This window comes from Rhineura floridana, chromosome 4, assembly GCF_030035675.1.
Source record: "Rhineura floridana isolate rRhiFlo1 chromosome 4, rRhiFlo1.hap2, whole genome shotgun sequence".
In the NCBI taxonomy this organism is placed as follows: domain Eukaryota; kingdom Metazoa; phylum Chordata; class Lepidosauria; order Squamata; family Rhineuridae; genus Rhineura; species Rhineura floridana.
This window is the reverse complement of record NC_084483.1, coordinates 77784585-77804391: the sequence shown is the minus strand read 5'-3', so window position 1 is coordinate 77804391 and position 19807 is coordinate 77784585.

Genomic DNA, 19807 nt, shown 5'->3' with positions numbered 1-19807 from the left:
ATGGCCTTCCACCCCTTGAACCAAAAAAGGTAGTGGCACTACCAATTGGGCATCCCTCTGCTGATTTTAACAGGGCAGGTCAATGTGGGAAGAGGTGCTCCTTTGGATATTTGGGGTCCAAGTCATTTAGCTTTAAAGATCAATGTTAACACCTCAAGTTGGGCTCAGTACCAAACTGGCAACCAGTGTAGATGTTTCAAGACCAGCATAATTTATGTCCGGCTAGAGACACCCACTAGCTGCTTTGCTGCTCTTGAATGTTGCACTAGTTTCAGCCTCTAAAGTGTATTCAAGGGCAGACTCTCAATCTGAAGTTAAAACGAAGAAACCCATACTTGGGGCTGCACCAGACTTGCCAGGGGCTTAAATAAGCTTGGCTGTATCAGTGTACTGTGCGCGAATGCCCAACATCACCAATATAGGAAACGGCTTGAGTGCAGATGGAGACGAACTCCTGGTGGATGCAGTTACACAGTGGTAAGTGCCTATGGTAAGCTGTATTTAGGGCAGAGCTTGGAATATTACTTTTAAAAAGTAATAAATTACAGTTACAGTTACATGGCCCCCAAAAGTAGTAATTACCGTTACAATTACAATTGCTCTGAAAGTAACTGATTACTTTCCTTTTACTCAAAAGTAATTGCCTACAAGGTGCTGGCCTTGGCTGCTGCACATCTAAGTAGCATAAAAGAACATTAAAAATAAGCACACACACACAGAGGGTAGTAGAATTTTTTTTTTATCCATAAGATTAACAGAATGGCATAACAGAATCTCACTTTCCCTCACCCCACCCCCAGCAATGATGATACCCCAACACACATATTTTTTGTATATATATATTGCCTCCAGCTCTTTTCTCCTTCCATTCCTGTCAATTTTTAAACAATTGTTTTCTCCACGCTGCCTCACTCTCCACCTCCTCCCTCGTTGCCTCTTAAGCACCCATAGAGCATGAAGGAAGAACAATACTGCACAGAAGCCAATTTGAAGCACATGATTTTTATTCACAAATCAGAGGAGCAGAAGACTTCCCCTGCTCCCCCCCAAGTAATGCACAAAAGTAATGCTGGAAACATTACAATTACTCCTCAAAAGTAACGAAGTTACTACTTGTTCTATTATCAGCAAAATGTAATGAAGTTACCCACTCGTTTCTCAAAAAAGTAATAAATTACAAGTAATTCATTACTTGTAACTAGTTACTTCCAAGCTCTGATTTAGGGGCAGTGAGGGCAGCAAGAAAACAATATTTTGCTGCCACTATCAAATCCAGTGGTGTATCTAGCGTATTTGAGACCCGGAGTGGATCATTTTTTAACACCCCCTCTTCTATACGACAAAATTATTTTCAGTAATAATCATGAAATGAAACGAATAATAATAATGGCCAGAAAAGAAACGCAGACAGTGAAAATTTTCTTTTATTGAACTTCATATATATAATCATGCCAGTAAAAATAAATAAATAATTACCCTAATTATTGATGATTAACCAATATATAATTATAGTGTATGGATATTGATGAATTATAACATCTCTCAATATAATGAATTGAAGAAGCCACAACTATTAACAAAATCAAAGGTGACTCTGCTTGCAGGCAGGCACTTCCTTATTCAATGTATCATCATCATCATCATTATCATCCCTTGGCCACCAGCTTTCCCAACAGGGAATAGAACTCTTATTAAACGTACAACCCTCCCAACAAGCCACAACTTATTTATAAAGTCCGCCAGGACTTAGACTCCAATATTATGGCAGTTGAACCTAATGAGGTATCCGGAGCACGGTCTTGTCCTCATTTGTTGGATGAGTTTCAGTTGGTACAGCTTGAGGAAGTTGACAAGGTACTCGGACTGGTGCGTGCAACCACCTCTGTACTAGATCCTTGCCCCTCTTGGCTAGTGAAAGCTGCCAGGGTTGAATCAGCCGGCTGGGCCAGGGAAGTGATAAATGCCTCCTTGAGAGAGGGAGTGGTCCCTAGCCGTTTGAAAGAGGCGGTGGTGAGACCACTCCTGAAGAAACCTTCCTTGGACCCAGATAATTTGAACAACTTCAGACCGGTAGCTAACATTTCATTCTTGGGCAAGGTCTTGGAAAGGGTGGTTGCCAGCCAGCTCCAGGTGCTCTTGGATGAAACCGATTATCTAGATCCATTTCAATCCGGTTTTAGGCCCGGTTTCGGCACTGAAACGGCCTTGGTCGCCCTGTATGATGACCTATGTCGGGAGAGAGACAGGGGGAGTGTAACTCTGTTGATTCTCCTTGATCTCTCAGCGGCTTTTGATACCATCGACCATGGTATCCTTCTGGGGAGACTCACGGAGTTGGGAGTTGGAGGTACTGCGTGGCAGTGGCTCCGCTCCTACTTGGTGGGCCGTCTCCAGAAGGTAGGGCTTGGGGAGCACTGCTCGATACCCTGGACTCTCCATTGTGGAGTCCCACAGGGATCGGTTCTGTCCCCCATGCTTTTTAATATCTACATGAAGCCGCTGGGCGCGGTCATCAGGAGTTTTGGAGTGCATTGTCATCAGTATGCTGATGACACGCAACTCTATTTCTCCTTTTCATCTTCCTCAGGAGAGGCTGTTGATGTGCTGAACCGTTGCCTGGCCGTGATAATGGACTGGATGAGAGCTAACAAACTGAGGCTCAATCCTGACAAGACTGAGACGCTGTTGGTGAGTGCCTTCTCGGCCCAGATGGTAGATGTTCAACCTGTTCTGGATGGGGTTACACTCCCCTTGAAGGAACAGGTTCGTAGCTTGGGGGTTTTGTTTGATCCATTCCTGTCTCTTGAGGCTCAGGTAGCCTCGGTGGCACGGAATGCGTTCTACCACCTTCGGTTGGTAGCCCAGCTACGTCCCTATCTGGACAGCGACAACCTCGCCTCAGTTGTGCATGCTCTGGTAACCTCTAGATTGGACTATTGCAATGCACTCTATGTGGGGCTGCCTTTGAAAACAGTTCGGAAACTACAGCTAGTGCAAAACGCAGCAGCCAGACTGTTGACTAGGACCAGATGGTCTGCACATATAACACCTGTTCTGGCGCGTTTGCACTGGTTGCCTATCGGTTTCCGGGCCAAATTCAAAGTGCTAGTTTTGACTTATAAAGCCTTACACGGTGTGGGACCACAATACCTAGCGGAACGCCTCTCCCGATATGAACCTACCCGTTCACTACGCTCAACATCAAAGGCCCTCCTCCGAGTTCTGACTCACAGAGAGGCTCGGAGGGTTGTAACGAGATCTAGGGCCTTTTCAGTGGTGGTCCCCGAACTATGGAATAGTCTCCCCGACGAGGTTCGCCTGGCGCCTACACTTCTATCTTTTCGGCGCCAGGTTAAAACCTTTTTATTTTCCCAGGCTTTTTAAATATTTTAAATTTTTGTTGTTACATAGACCAGGCTGTTAATTGTTTAACATATATGCTTAGTGTTACTATTGTCATTTTAATGTATTTTTATTGTATCGTATTTATGCTATGCTGTGCACCGCCCAGAGAGCCTCTGGCTTCGGGCGGTATAAAAATTGAATAAAATAAATAAAAAATAAAAAATAAAAAATAAAATCAAAGCAGGCAAGCACTTCTGTTCTATCATCATCATTATCATTTCTTAGCCAATGACTTTCTCAACAAGCGATATAACTCTTATTAAAACTCTTATTAAACAAACAGCTTCAAGACAGGGAACAAAATCAAAGCTGTGGGGACAAAAATATGGGTGCAAGCCCAGTTGTGGCACAGTTAATCAAAAGCTATGTCTGGTCAACAGGAGAGTTGGAGTTGGAGTTGGAGTGTTGGACTAGGATCTGGGAAACCAGGGTTTGAATCCCCACTCAGCCATGAAGTGGGTCACTCGTGACCTTTGGCCAGACTAACCTACCTCACAGAGTTGTTGTGGAGATTAAATGAGGAGGGGGGAAACCACGTAGGCCACCTTGAGCTCCTTGGAGAAAAGGTGGGATGCAAATGCAGTAAAAGAATAAATAAATAAACATTCAGAAAAAATTGGAGGCAGGTTACTCCTTTAATTTATATTTAATAAATAAAAATAAATAAATAAATAAACACCTCTCCCTATCCAAAACAGGGACACAGAGTAAAAAAGGGAGGGAGGGCAGGCCTAGTTTCTTTAATAAATGCTTTCTGACCAATAGAGGGACACAACTAGAGCAACAAAGGAGCGGGGGAGAGGAGAGAATGTGTGCCAAAAACCAACTGCCAAAGGAAAGGAGTGGCAATATTGGGTCCTAAATATATGCCTCAACAAACTCAGACTGAACACTCACAAAGGTTCCTTAATGTTTTATAACTCAAGACTAGCTGCCAAGCAGGGAAGCCCTGTGACCCCCCCCAACCAAAAAATGGCTTGGGTGGGTGGGTAAAGAAGCACCAATGCTCTTAGCAAGCAGCCAGGAGGCATTCAACGTGATGCCCCAGCTTCTGCTCTTGCTGCAGAGTAGAAAAGAGTGGGAACAGCTTTCCCTCTTCAAGCACAGAAGCCCATCTGCAGCTAGAAACAGGTATCTCTCCCTTTCCTGTTCTGCCTGGAGACAGATTGCTCTACAGACAAAAGAGGGTGGGGCGGGGAGCAGGAGGAGGAGGCACTGGAGCTTAAACAAGCCCAGCTGGCCTCTTCTCTTAACACATTCACACCACACATGCCTCTCTCGTGTGCCGCTCAGTGGCGGGAACTGACTGCGCGGTAATAGAGGAAGGAGAGGACAAGAAGGCAGTTCATGCAGTGTAGGCTGGCAAGCAGCTGGCGGAGCAAAGCGTAGCTAAGCATGGTAATCAAAATTAGCAGACAATGTACCCCCTTATTGCTGGCACCTGGGGCAGACCGCCGCCCCCTGCCCCCCTTGGTATGCCACTGATCAAATCATCAATCTGCCGCCCAGCAGAGCTCTTCAGAATTGTCTGGGGGCTATTACACACTGGCCCCAAGGACATGGTAGAACCATCTGAGGCAGTGGCATCACTAGGGTTGGTGTCACCCGGTGCACCCCGCACCTGCCACACCGCCCTAGTGACGCCCCTGGGGCCTCCTCCGCCTGCAAAATAAAAGCGTACCAGGTGCGGAAGGGCAGGCACAGCTGCTTCGGCCAAGATCCGCGGCATGGCGCTCCTCCTCTTGCCCAGCTTTCCCCTAGAAACCTGGATCCTCACCCTGGGCTTCCTGGCCCTTTTCCTGCTGTGAGTATAATGTGGGGAAGGGGGGCCACCTGCTGCTTTGGGAAGCCCCCCCATTTCTTACCGGACAGGACACTTCCCTGGCACAGGGCAGCGTTAAAGGAACTGTTCCTGGGTGTCCATGTAAGGCTGCCTTGTGTTTGGGGACCCTGAGGAAATGCCCCCCCCCAGGTGGCTTGCACGCGGAAGCCTCCAAGCCCTGGGATTTGGGCTGCAGCAACAGCGGCTCAAAGTTGAAGAAAACAGCGTGGAAAAGACTGCAGCCTTGTGGATGCGTTTGCTCAAGACACTCGCCCAGCAACGTTCTTACTAGCCCTCCCTCTCCCCCACAGGTCAATACCTGTGAATGCAAGCCTGTCTGTTTCAATGCATGGCATGGGAAGGGCTACTTGTGATGCTGGAGCAGAATTCTTACCAAATGAATGAACAGACAGAGAACCAGGGAGCTGCCCTGCCTGTGCTAACATGTGGAAGGCGGCAGCGGCGGTGCGCGGGGGAAGAGAGGAAGCTCTTCCCCCACGCCTTCCATGGCTGTGCTGGCTTCCTCTCTTCCCCCGCGTGCCGCGGCCACCACCGCCGCCGCCTTCCACATGTTAGTGCTGGCAGGGCAGCTCTCCGCCTGCCTGCCCCACTTCCCGGCGGTGCCTAGGGGGAGCGGGCGGCTCTGGGTGTCACCCCCATCTCGTGGTGTCACCCAGTGCGGCCCGCACCTGCCACACCGCCCTAGTGACACCCCTGATCTGAGGCCCACTGTAATGAATTTGCTAGGCACTTCCAGGATAAAATCTTTAGCATCCGCCACACTTGGGGCTTATCCAAACGGAGCAGGATAATCCACGGTTTCCATATTCGGTTTGTCATCTGATAGTCCTCACTCTGCCTTTTAGTTTGCTCTTTCCCAATTAAAAAAAATGCTTTTTTGCACCCGCACACACAGCGGTAAGATCCCTACATTCTTTTTGCTTTTTCCAAGCTCCGCCTCTAAAACCTCCCCTATCAAACAACTGGTCAGCAAAAAAATGATGTATGCTCCTCTCCCCCTTTGCAACGAAGCACAATATTTATTTATTTATTTATTTATTTTATTTTATTCGATTTATTAGTCGCTCATCTGGCTGGAAACCCAGCCACTCTGAGCAACGTACAAAATAAAGGCATATAAACATCAGACATAAAAGTATATAAACATCAAAAAAGAAGCAATAAAACTAAACAACAAAGTAGAAGCTATCCCCCAACCCACACAGCCCAACCCAAAGATCAGAAAGTCCTCCTAAAGAAGCTCCCTTTTGAAGACTGGAGGGTGGGGCAAGGCAGGTGGAAGCAGCCTCCCCTGATGGCAACAGAGTCTCTCTCCCCTCATAATCCTTCTCTTGAGGTAGCTCCCTTTTGAAGGCTGGAGGGTGGGGCAAGGCAGGTGGAAGCAGCCTCCCCTGATGGCAACAGAGTCTCTCTCCCCTCATTGTCCTTCTCTTGAGGCAGCTCCCTTTTGAAGGCTGGAGGGTGGGGCAAGGCAGGTGGAAACAGCCTCCCTTGATGGCAACAGAGTCTCTCTCCCCTCATAGTCCTTCTCTTGAGGCAGCTCCCTTTTGAAGGCTGGAGCGTGGGGCAAGGCAGGTGGAAGCAGCCTCCCCTGATGGCAACAGAGTCTCTCTCCCCTCATGGATATGGCTGTAAAGGAGTTCTCGCAGCAGAAGGAAAGGGAGAAGGAGGGGGGGTCGGTTTCAGCCTGCCTCCAGAAAGCTTTGTCAATTTCATTCTACCGGCTGGGTTTTTTGTTTCAAATCATTTTGCCAAGGGAAGGAAAGAGAGAAGGGGGGGTGACATGTTTCTTGCTTTTTGGAGAATAAAGTGCAATTGCCAGCGTGTGTATCTCCTTAAATATCCATAGAGGCAGAAAACCATACATTCGTTTAAGTGTAATATCGCAAATACAAACAAGAAAAGGGCTGCTGGTCGGTTTCAAGCCTGCTCCAGAAAGCTTTGTCAATTTCATTCTCCGTGGAAAGGAAAGGGAGAAGGAGGGGGGGTGGCGTTTCTTGCTTTTTTGGAGAAATAAGTGCAATTGCCAGTGTGTGTGTCTCCTTAAATATCAATAAAGGCAGAAAAGCACACATTCGTTTAAGCATAATATTGCAAATACAAACAAGAAAGGGTCTGCTGGCCGGTTTCACACCTGCCTCGGAAAAGCTTTGTCAATTTCATTCTCTATGGTTCTCCAGTCTCTAAGGAGATACACACGCTGGCAATTGCACTTATTTCTCCAAGGTGTCTCAAGGTGCCTAAAATCACTGAAGCAGGTTAAGCCATGGCACCAAACGAATAAAGTATATCATGCCGAGGTAAAACGAATTCCCTCCACTGTTTGCAGCTTGAGACCAGCTGTGCCTGCCAGTTTTCCCCAGTGAAGGCAAGCCCGCCTAGGAGCGCACAAGAGGTATGGGCTGCCCGCCGCTCCCTTCGGGACAATTGATAAGATTTGGGGAGGGGAGGGGAGCTAAGGTGGTGGCGGCGGTGGCGGCAGCGGCGGCCCTGTGATAGGCTTTTGCCAGCAAAATGATTTGAAACAAAAATCCCAGCAGGTAGAATGAAATTGACAAAGCTTTCCGGAGGCAGGCGTGAAACTGACAGCAGCCCTGTTCTCGCTTGCTGTGCATTGCAGATCTCACCCAGAGCAGCCGCCCAGTTTGCAGGCTGGCAAAAAATAAAATGCATCTGCGCAGTAGTTGCAGACCTCCCCCCAACACCCCACCATTGCGATGATTGGTTCAATTTTCCTGGGCTTATTCTCGCACAGGGGCAAAAGTGCAGATACTTGATTGGCTGGAATGAGGAGAAGGGGCAAGGGGAACCGCCCAAGAACCGCCCATCAGCTGTAAAGTCCGCAGTATTGCATCCTATCTCCTGAAGGCACAGCGGATTATTCCCGATTTTAAACAGCAAATTGCATTTTTGCCAGTATTGCAAGGAGCGGATTTAACCCGCGAAAATGAGTAACAGCGCGAGACGTCATTTGGACGACCGAAAAATAATGAACACACATAGCGGGCGTGTCACACATTTTGCAGTCGTCTGGATGAGCCCTTAGATTCCAGTGTTATAGCAGGTGAATCAAGCGGGGTATCCAGAGCACAGCCTTGTCCCGATTTCTTGGATGAGTTTCAGTTGGTACAGCTTGAGGATGTTGACAAGGTGCTTGGACAGGTTCGTGCAACCACTTCTGTGCTGGATCCTTGCCCTTCTTGGCTAATAAAAGCTAGCAGGGATGGAACAGCTGGCTGGGCCAGGGAGGTAATTAATGCCTCTCTGCAAGATGGGGTGGTCCCTGGCTGCCTGAAAGAGGCAGTAGAGAGACCACTCCTGAAGAGATCCTCCCTGGACCCAGAAAATCTTAATAACTATAGGCAGGTAGCAAATGTTCCATTCCGGGGCAAGGTCCTTGAAAGAGTAATGGTAGGCCAGCTCCAGACACTGTTGGATGAGACCGATTATCTGGATCCATTTCAGTCGGGTTTCAGGCCTGGTTTTGGCATGGAAACAGCCTTGGTCCACCTGTATGATGATCTCTGTTGGGAGAGAGACAGGGGGAGTGTGACTCTATTGATTCTCCTTGATCTCTTAGCAGCTTTCGATACCATCGACCATGGTATCCTTCTGGGAAGACTGGCTGAGTTGGGAGTGGGAGGGACTGCATGACGGTGGTTCTGCTCCTACTTGGCAGGTCGGCTCCAGAAGGTGGTGCTTGGGGAACATTGCTCGGCACCCTGGACTCTCCAGTATGGGGTTCCACAGGGGTCAGTTCTGTCCCCCATGTTGTTCGACATCTACATGAAACCATTGGATGCAGTCATCTGGAGCTTTGGAGTGCATTGCCATCAGTATGCTGATGACACGCAGCTCTATTTCTCCTTTTCATCCTCTTCAGGTGAGGCTGTCAATGTGCTGAACCGGTGCCTGGCTGCGACAATGGACTGGATGAGGGCTAATAAACTGAGGCTCAATCCAGACAAGACTGAGATGCTGCTAGTGGGTGGTTCTTCTGAATGGATGGTGGATGTCCAACCTCTCCTGGATGGGGTTGCACTCCCCCTGCAGGAGCAGGTTTGTAGCTTGGGGGTTCTCCTAGAACCATCTCTGTCACTTGAGGCTCAGGTAGCCTTGGTGGCACAGAGTGCCTTCTACCAACTTTGGTTGGTGGCCCAGCTACACCCCTATCTGGACAGGAATAACCTGGCTTCAGTTGTCCATGCTCTGGTAACCTCCAAGCTAGATTACTGCAATGCACTCTAAGTGGGGCTGCCTTTGAAGATGGTTCAGAATCTGCAGCTTGTGCAAAATACAGCGGCCAGATTGGTAACAGGGACCAGATGGTTCAAACATATAAAACCGATTCTGGCCCGCTTGCATTGGCTGCCTGTATGTTTCCGAGCTCGATTCAAGGTATTACACAGCTTAGGACCACAATACCTGATGGACCGCCTCTCCTGACATGAACCCACCCGTACACTACGCTCCACATCCAAGGCCCTCCTCTGGGTGCCTACTCAGAGGGAAGCTGGGAGTCTGGCAACAAGGGAGAGGGCCTTCTCAGTGGTGGCCCCCAAATTATAGAATGATGTTTTTGACGAGGTGCGCCTGGCACCAACACTGTTATCTTTTCGGTGCCAGGTCAGGACTTTCCTCTTCTCCCAGGCATTTTACCATGTGTTTTTATTTATTTTATTTTTTTAATTGTGTTTTAAAATTTGTATATTTGTTTTTATTGTTTTTAATTGTTGTAAACCGCCCAGAGAGCTTTGGCTATGGGGCAGTATATAAATGAAATAAATAAATAAATAAATGATGGTGGAGGAGAAATGTTGATGCCCCTGTTGCCAACTTGCGTAATGGCAATCGTGTGCATGCAGCACGCCGACACTGTGAGATAGCAATGCAGAAAGTGGTGCAGCCAGCCCAGAACGGTTGGGGGTGGGGAGTTGCCTCGGAGGTGGCTTCCATTCTGTGATCTGTGCCAGCATCAGGTCATGGAGTGCACACTCTGCAACCCACTGCTAGTGTGGATCACAGGAGTTATATCCACCCAGCCCCAGGACCAGGGGTCCCTGTCAGCCGCAGGAGCCCTCAGCCAGTGCCCAACCTGGTTGCCCACTGGCACCAGGTCTGCCCTACAGTTATGTGGATGTTAAAGGCACAGCATACCACTCTTCAAAGATGGCAGTTCCTAACCTATGGATGCTGTCCAGGAATCATCCATTGGTTCAAGGTAAAAAGTAAACTTAATCCCCGTAAATTTTAGCTAATGTCTAAAGCATATTTCTAAGATCCTGAGCCTGCAGCAGCTCCTGAAGCAGTAATTAAGGAGACTCTCAGCTCCTGAGTAGAAGGTGAGAAGTTTTCAGCTTCCAATTCAGGTGTGAACCCACGTATTATATGATTTAATTGTGCTAGCCACCTGCTCATTTTGCACTTGCATGTTAATTTTTTATTTTAATTTTAAGATTACCCATTTTGTGTAAATTGAAGTTAGAATAACAAAATTTCTCTCTGTGGCCAGATTGATTGGTCATGGTAGTGAGGTAGAATCAGAGTTTACCTAGTGTTCAGCTTACTTTCTGACTGCAGGGTAAGAGCCCTGACAGGCAGTTCTATGCCTATCTACACTTACAACCCACACATCAAGTGAAGCCAACTACTTCTTCAGATGAATACTTTGACTGCTGCATGTGGTTGCCGAGTCCATAGTAATAATATTAATGTTGTTCATTATCCCTGTTAGTTTGTGTTTTTCTTGACTATATTTTATCTGCCTTGTTGATTACTGTAGGATGGGATATAAATGCCTAAAATAAATAAAACAAGCAATTGAACCAACTTGCGCTTCAGCTGATTCCATCTCCTTGAATTCAATGGAACTGAATTAGATTAATAGTGCAACACTGTGCATGTCTACTCAGAAGTAAGCCCCACTGAATTCAATGAGACTTAGGGCGCAATCCAACTGCTGTTTAAGCCAGGCTGAGGTGAGTTGGATCTTGGGGACCTCCCGCTGAGCCGGCTGGGTCCCTGCTTTCCGCCAGCTCTTTTGCCAGCTTTATTCCTCCCAGCCACCCGCAAGTTGGACTGCTCTGCCAATCTCAGGTATGTGTATATAGAATCACAGCCTTAAGGTTTAATTGGCTTTTGCATTGGGAGGCCAGGTGTGTTCAAGCAGGAGAACAGTAGTTTTTCTTTAAAAACGTGTACTTTTTTTAAAAATGTAAAAAACAGCATACTAAAATTATTTTATTTTTGCTGAGAAACTTTGCCTGGTGAGGTAATATTTTTGATCTGTCATTCTTTATATGAATGTTTCACTTCACTTTACCGGCTGCAAGAATCTCACCCGCAGAATGACCCATTCCAAAATTCTGCATGGTTTAATTAATTGAGAACAAAGAGAAGTTAGGGATTTTGCTCTGGATAAATGAGGGCTGAATGGAAGATGTAGCTTTAATGACCTGGACAGTATCCAGGAAGTCTGTAAAAGGCTAGCAAGCAACTGACAACGAATATATTTGATAAGAAAGAGCATTCCAGCCAATTAAAGAACTGGACCAGAAATAATGGTTTGTCACTGAATGTATAACTGAGGCCAATTGGTCCAGATTAGCCAATGGGCTCTAATTTGTAAGTGAATTTAAAGGTCACTGTGAGCTGCCTTTAATGGGTAAAAGATAATGTTAAATTAATATGGAGGAAAAAGATTTTTCAAATGCTAGCCATGGAGATAAAAATTAGAATTTGCAAATCACACAAAATCATATGGAATGAACTAAGCAAATTGCTCTTATAGCTGAAGGTCATAACTTTAAAATGTCTGGATAAAGGTATGAATTTCAATCCATTGTGAAAATGCAGGAGAAATCTCCTAGTAGTCACAGGCAAATGGCCTCCTTGAGGATTTCATAATTAAGGAGTCATGAGAAATACATAGTATTGCAGTATACTTGTCCAGATTGGTTTCAATTAGCTAGGAGATAATTTGTTAAAATAGGGCATGGGAACAATGACTACTGGGTATAAATTCTATACGGATAAGACTATTTTGACCCATTAGATGAGTCCTATAATCTTCCATATGATGTGATGACAAAGCACCTCATTGATTTTTAAAAAGTGAGATGGATTAATCCAAGAGGAAGACTGAACAATGAGTTTTCACCTGGTACTTTATCAATTCTTAAGAAACCCAAGAACATTAGAAGAGCCCTACTAGATCAGCCTAAGAGTTCATCTAGTCCAGCATCCCGCTTCCAAAAGGGACCAGTGACATCCTTCTAGGAAGCCTATAGGCAAAGTATCAAGGCTGCTTATCTTCTATTCAGAGATATGCAGACCCTGAACATGGGGTTTTACATCTCTCATTGACACTAATGGGATTTTAAAAAGTAGATTCTATCATATATTCAGAAAGGATCTTGTGATAGATTAACATCATTATCAGTCCTCTAGTCATCATTGATTCCCATTTTTTAAAACATATTTTATTCTGGATTTACCAGACTAACACTGGGAGCTGGATGAGAAGCAATAGTTTAGATATAGGATCCTCTGTTTCTTTTTAAATGTCCATCAGGCTATAACACAAATCATCAGTCAATGTCCCACTGAATAGCAAGGCCCTCTTCTATTTTGCCATCCCTCCTTCTAAGCTCATTGATACATAAATAGTTGCAGCTTGTCAAGTGCTTTAAATTGCTGTGTTCATGCTTCAGCTAAGACTGAAGCCTGTTCACATGCTACTTGAATGGGTGTGATTGCCAGCTCTACTGTGGTTGCTTCCACACCATTCCCAGTAACATTGTCTACATTTTCTATTCATGTGGTTGAGACAGATCATGCTTTCTTACTGTCCAAGTGATCCCTTTGTCTATCCACATAGGCAGAAAAGGTAGACACTACTGGGAGCAACATGGGAACAACCATAGAGATGACAGCAACTATGCTACTCCAGATTGCGCATAAATACTGCAAGAGTGGCAGAAACAAACAACTCTCTCTCTGTTTTACATTGTGATGTTGTTAGAAATGAAAATATGTGAATGAGCACATGACTCTAGACGTGTTTTGTCTCAAACTCACAAAGTTTGCAAAGATCTTATGGCATTCTGTTGGCAAACTACATGTCTTGAAGTTTCCAAAATGAAAATACATTATCATCAATAAACTGGTACATTCATGCGAGCTCTAATATAACTACCTTTGTGAATACACTTACATAATACCAGAATCAGCAATAAACTTTAGAGGAAGACAGTGGGAGTACTATTGAGGGGGGGATTCCATTCACACCAAAGTGCGGGGAGGGCAGTCAGGCAAGAGGAAAGACTGGAGTAATTTTCAATTCATGGCACTCTTTTAGCAGACATGAGACCCCGGGCGGGGGGGATCCACCATCTTTTCTCAAAGGACAATGTTATGCAAATCATACATATACACATAGTATATACAAGTGGTATCTTCTTAACTAGCTGATCTCTCATTTTAGTGTTTTCTTCTTTTTACTTGTCATTGTATTTCTGCTTCTATAAGAAACCTGGCCTCATTAAAAGCCACGCAGTGAAACTAGCTACATCATTACGTTCACTCAGACTGATAGTTGTGATAGCCGGCACTTACACTGTTCATAATAACTGCCACTTAGGCATTGCAGACCCCTGTTGGCACCATGGTGGGTTTGTGTATATGTGCATGTGTGTGTCTCTCCCTTACTTTTGAAATTTACATGTCTTCAGAACAACTAAAATTCATAAGAACAAACTAATTAATGGATTGCAGTTTTGACAGCTACAAGAAGACAGATGAGAAAGTAACATGCTTCTGGCAGAGTGTTATCAATTGGGAGGCAACAGTGCATTCCTTCTATGTGGTACAGTGAGCTGGAACAGACACTGACAGATGACACAGTCCTTGACAGTGAAGTCTGTACAAGCTGACAGCTCCACTTGCAGTCAGTCAGGTCCACATTTTTGCACTGGAAATGAATCAACCTGATTTGCAGAATATGCTTTTCTTTATCTGCCTTTTTCAAGGCCTGCTTTAGGGAGAAGGGTTTTTTTTTTTTGAGGCATTTGCATTTAGCACTGGATCCTGAGATGCACTGCACTAAATTAAATACACCCACTTAGCGGAGTCACTGTGAAACACATCACAATGAAAAGCAATTCCTAAGCACTCCAGATTCTGTAAGGTAAGCCTTGATTTCATTTGTCACTTTGTTCCACTTTGGAAAAGGAAAGGAAAGCCTTAACCCTTTCCACACCAGATGCAGTCACATTTTGCCTCCCTTTAAATACGAGTAAAAAATGTTGCTTTGAAATCTAGCCCTGGTGCATGGGTTCTGAAATATGGAGCAGCGTAAGTAAACCTTATAAATGGAGCAAGATATGTAAACAGCATGTTTACTTTTAAAAGTCAGGAAATGACCAACCCTCACTTACATTTACCGAAACACTGTGGAAATAAAAATATTTCTTTCTTTCGAAAATTTATAAAACCAACATTTAAAAAAATCTCTAAGTGGAGTGCAATAGCTGAAATATAAGAACAGCATACAATACAATACCACACAGTACGACATCTTACACAGTAATCAACAGCAGTCTAGGAATGCATGGGTAAAGAGAATGGTTTCAAGAAGGTGCCAAAACCACAATGTCATCAGACCTGCCTAATGTCTAGGGCATTGGTCTTCAGCTGGTAGGCTGGGACCCGGTACTGGGCCATGGCAAGTGACACATGCCTTAGTCACATTGGGTTGCCGTAATGGTTTCTACATAGGTCTGACTTTGAACAATGTTTAGAAACTTCAGCTGGTCCAAAGGGCTACAGCCAGATTAACTGGTGCTAGTTACAGGGAACATATGACTACCTTGCTACAGCAGCTCCACTGGCTACCAGTCTGTTTCCAAGCACAATTCAAAGTGCTAGTTATGACCTATAAGCAGAGCCACCCCTAGGCACCAGGAAGTGGGGCAGTTGCCCTGGGCCCCACGCTTTGGGGGGCCCCCACGCTTGGCAATCTGCTCACCAGCTGGTTCCACCGTCCCTGCCTGCTTGCTTTCGCCAGGCAGGGCGCAGCACTCACTTGCTCTCTTTCTGCCCGGGACAGGGGCTCGCTCGGCTGCCCGCCTGCCATGCCGAAGCCGCCGCCACCGCTTCTGCTGCAGTCAGTGAGCGGTAGCCGCCCCAGGGACAGCGAGCTGGGCCGACAGTTCCGGGACTGGTGCCTGCACATAGGGTTGCCAGGTCTCCGGTTTTCTGCCGGAGTCTCCAGCAAAAGGGGGCCGTCTCCGGCCTCCGGCAATACTTCATTTAAACTGGTGGATCTCCGGCTTTTCATTGGCCCCCTCAGGCACGCACGTGTGATTGACACACGCATGCGTGAAGGCTGTGGCTGGCCGCCTTCCCGCCCTTTCTGGAGAGACAGGAGGAGGAGTTGAGGCGGTGCCCTGCAGTCTCCATCGCGGCCGCTATAGCACCTCATCGTTTGAATCAGCTCGGGATGAGAAGGCCGCTTTTCATGAGGAGCAGGTTGGAGGCCGGTTCGTAGGCTCTTTGGGCAGTGAGTGAGTGAGTGAGTGAGTGAGAGAGAGAGAGAGAGAGAGAGAGTGGGGGGCAGGCAGGCAGACCCTAGGCAGGCCCCAGGCAGGCAGGCAGGCAGGCAGGCAGACCCCAGGAAGGCAGGCAGGCCCCAGGCAGACCCCAGGCAGGCAGGCAGACCCCAGGCAGGCAGGCAGGCAGGCCCCAGGCAGGCAGGCAGACAGGCAGGCAGGCAGACCCCAGGCAGGCAGGAAGGCAGACCCCAGGCAGGCCCCAGGCAGGCAGACAGACCCCAGGCAGGCAGACAGACAGACCCCAGGCAGGCAGGCCCCAGGCAGGCAGACAGGCAGGCAGGCAGACCCCAGGCAGGCAGGCAGACCCCAGGCAGGCAGGCAGACACCAGGCAGGCAGACAGACAGACCCCAGGCAGGTAGGCCCCAGGCAGACCCCAGGCAGGCAGGGCCCAGGCAGGCAGGTAGGCAGGCAGGCAAACCCCAGGGAGATGGGCTGCATAACCTCAGAGGGGGGGCAGAGAGAGCAGTGGGCTGCATAACCTCAGAGACAGGGTTCAGGCTGTGGGCTGAACAATTCTCAGCGCTGATGTGCCTGTCCCTTCACCTTTATCTTGCTGTAGATAGCCGGGACGAGGTCCAGAACAGCCAAGAAACACGCACAGCAGGATCTTGGTAGGCATGCCTTTATGGAATCATATGGCTTCCTTTATGGAATCAATCCATGTCTTGTTTGGCCTTCCTCTTTTTCTACTCCCTGCTATTTTCCCAAGCACTATAAAAGATTATTCTTATTTTGTATAATCTTTTATAAGAAGTTTCATCTTGATGCAATTAAAAACCATTCAATTGCTTCAGCAGGTAAAAAAGTCATTAAGTGGTCTGCCAAGACCCTCAGTAATGTTCAAGTAGTGGTGGTGGTGAGTTTGCAAATCCCTGGTCTATCGCCTTGCTGTCTGGTTGTGAGCTTACAGGATGCGGTGGACACAGGATGCTGGGTTTGAAGAACATAAGGAGAGCCCTGCTGAATCAGCCAAAGGCCCATTTAGTCCAGCGTCTTGTTTGCACAGTGACCACCTAGATGCCTGTGGGAAGCCCACAAGCAGGACCCGAGTGCAGCAGCGCTGCCCCCACTTGTGATTCCCAGCAAATGGTACACAGAGGCATATAGCTTGTGATATGAAGGCCCTTTACTCTGATCCAACAGGGTTCCTCCAGCAGCATTGTGACATACTTGTGTGCAGGGCTGGATTACCCACTAGGCCCCTGCATTAGTGCCTATGAAACTCCTACAGGCCTACAAGAAAGTTTGGGTTCTACAAAATAATTTAATTAATGCAAATTATTGTCTGATGTAGCAGTTTACTCAGCCTTCACCCAATAAACAACAAACATATGTCTTAAGTAAATGTAGATTAAAAACTCACTTTGTAGCTGTTGTTGTTAGCAAAATCACAGATTACAATAGAGGAGCACAAGCCAAGATAGCCATGAAGCATTCTCAGTACATGAGATTTTGGCGTGAGGGACAAAATGATAAAATCTGACAGTGAAGCAGTTTGCTTCTCTTCAAGATACCCAGTTTATAAATGATGAGTAATAAAAATAGAGCTCAACCCACAAAAAGAGTGACTGGACAACCAGCCAGATGGGTTTTCCCAGCATTGTTGTCTTTTCTAATGAATCACGTCTTCTCATGATGTGTCCAAAGTATGATAACCTCAGTTTCATCATTTTAGCTTCTAATGATAGTTCTGGTTTAATTTGTTTAACATGGCTGCAACCATATCTACTCAGAAGTAAGTCCTATTGAGTTCTATGGGGCTTAGTTCCTTAATAAGCATGTTTACAGTTGTTGCCTTCAAGGGCATCCATCTGTGCTCCCATCTAACATCTCTGCAACACTAAGCTCCTTTCTTCCAATAATGGCCTGGCCTGAGGGCACGTAAACCCTTCTTGCCAGAAGCAAGTAAACTAGATTAAATGTTCCCTAAAGTCATTGAACTGTGACCTGGCAGACCAGGGTTCGAATCCTCACACTGCCATGAAGCTCCCTGGGTGACCTTGGGCCAGTCACTGCCTCTCAGCCTCAGAGGAAGGCAATAGTAAACCACCTCTGTCTGAATACTGCTTACCATGAAAACCCTATCTGGGATCAACTTGAAGGCAGTCCATTTCCATTTTACATCACCATAAGCTTGTGAGAAAGAATGACCTTGTCACTTCAGATGGACCGAGGAACACCCTATTTCTGTCTGCAGGAAGAGGAACATTGCACTGCCAGAGAGGGAGAACCCCGTGTCATCTGCTGCTGCTGTGCTGCTTCCCCTAGCTGTCACCACCACCACCCTTCCTGCTGGACTGCTGCTATTAACAGCTGCCACGCCCTGCAGGACCAGGTCCCAGGTACTCAGCCAGCTGTGGCTAACCTTTTCCACCTGTCCCTCCTTGGAGGGATATATAGGCTGGCTGGCTGAGAGGCCTGGGAGACCTTCTGCCTGCAGGAAGAGGAACATTGCGCTGCCAGGGAGGGAGAGCCCCTTGTCATCTGCTGCTGCTGTGCTGCTTCCCCTGGCTGTCACCACCACCACCCTTCCTGCTGGACTGCTGCTATTAACAGCTGCCATGCCCTGCAGGACCAGGTCCCAGCTTATTTCATCGTTGCCGCAGCACTGTCTTCGGCGTGGGACATTGTCGCCGGATGTATGCTGTGTGGTGTGAATGAGATTGGTGTGTGTATGTATGTGAGTCGTTGCTTGTTTTAACTACACTTTAATTGTATTTTATTGTATTTTAATGTTATTTAATTATTTGTTCTGTTGAGTTTGCTATTTATTTCTACGTTTTTGTATTTTATGTTGCTGTTTTACTCTTATGTACACCGCCCAGAGAGTCTTTTGGCTTTGGGCGGTATAGAAATTAAATTAAATAAAAAAAATAAAATAAATATTTTAGGTAAGATTTCTATTTTAATTTCCAATCAGAGAATTTTTTTTTTGAATGGTATGCTCCAAGCAACTGTGGTTGATACAATGTGCCATGTTCAATGACGTCACCAGGGCCCGCCCCGTCACGTCACCAGGGCCCGCCCCGTCACGTCACCAGGGCCCGCCCCGTCACGTCACCAGGGCCCGCCCCGTCACGTCACCAGGGCCCGCCCCGTCACGTCACCAGGGCCCGCCCCGTCACGTCACCAGGGCCCGCCCCGTCACGTCACCAGGGCCCGCCCCGTCACGTCACCAGGGCCCGCCCCGTCACGTCACCAGGGCCCGCCCCGTCACGTCACCAGGGCCCGCCCCGTCACGTCACCAGGGCCCGCCCCGTCACGTCACCAGGGCCCGCCCCGTCACGTCACCAGGGCCCGCCCCGTCACGTCACCAGGGCCCGCCCCGTCACGTCACCAGGGCCCGCCCCGTCACGTCACCAGGGCCCGCCCCGTCACGTCACCAGGGCCCGCCCCCATTTTCTCAGGTTTTTGGATGGTTCCGACCTGGCAACTGTACCTGCACACCTACGGTGACTTGGCCAAGACCAAGATGGTGACCCAGAGCAAATGTGGGGGGCCCCCAACTATGCTTTTGCCCCGGGCCCCGCACGTGCTAAGGGAGGGCCTGCCTATAAGGCCCTATAGAGCTCAGGTCTAGGCTATCTGAAGGACCGTGTCTTCCCATGTGAGCCTGTCTGAGCTTTGAGATTGTTGGGGGAGGTCCATCTCTCAGTCTCACTACCTTCACAAGCACGTCTGGTGGGAACATGGGAGAAGGCCTTCTCGGTGGCTGCCTCCAGGAAATCCCTTTCTAAGGAGGTTAGAATGGCTCCCTTCCTGCTGTCCCTCTGTTGGCATGTGAAAACTTTTCTATTCCAACAGGCTTTGTGGAACTGACTGCAAGGGCTATAAACAGGGTGCTGTATTGCAGATTTTTATTTTGTGTTTAATTCTATAGATGGTTCAATTACATTTTAGTTATAACTTTGTTTGTTTTTAACTGTATTTGTTTGAATTTTTGTA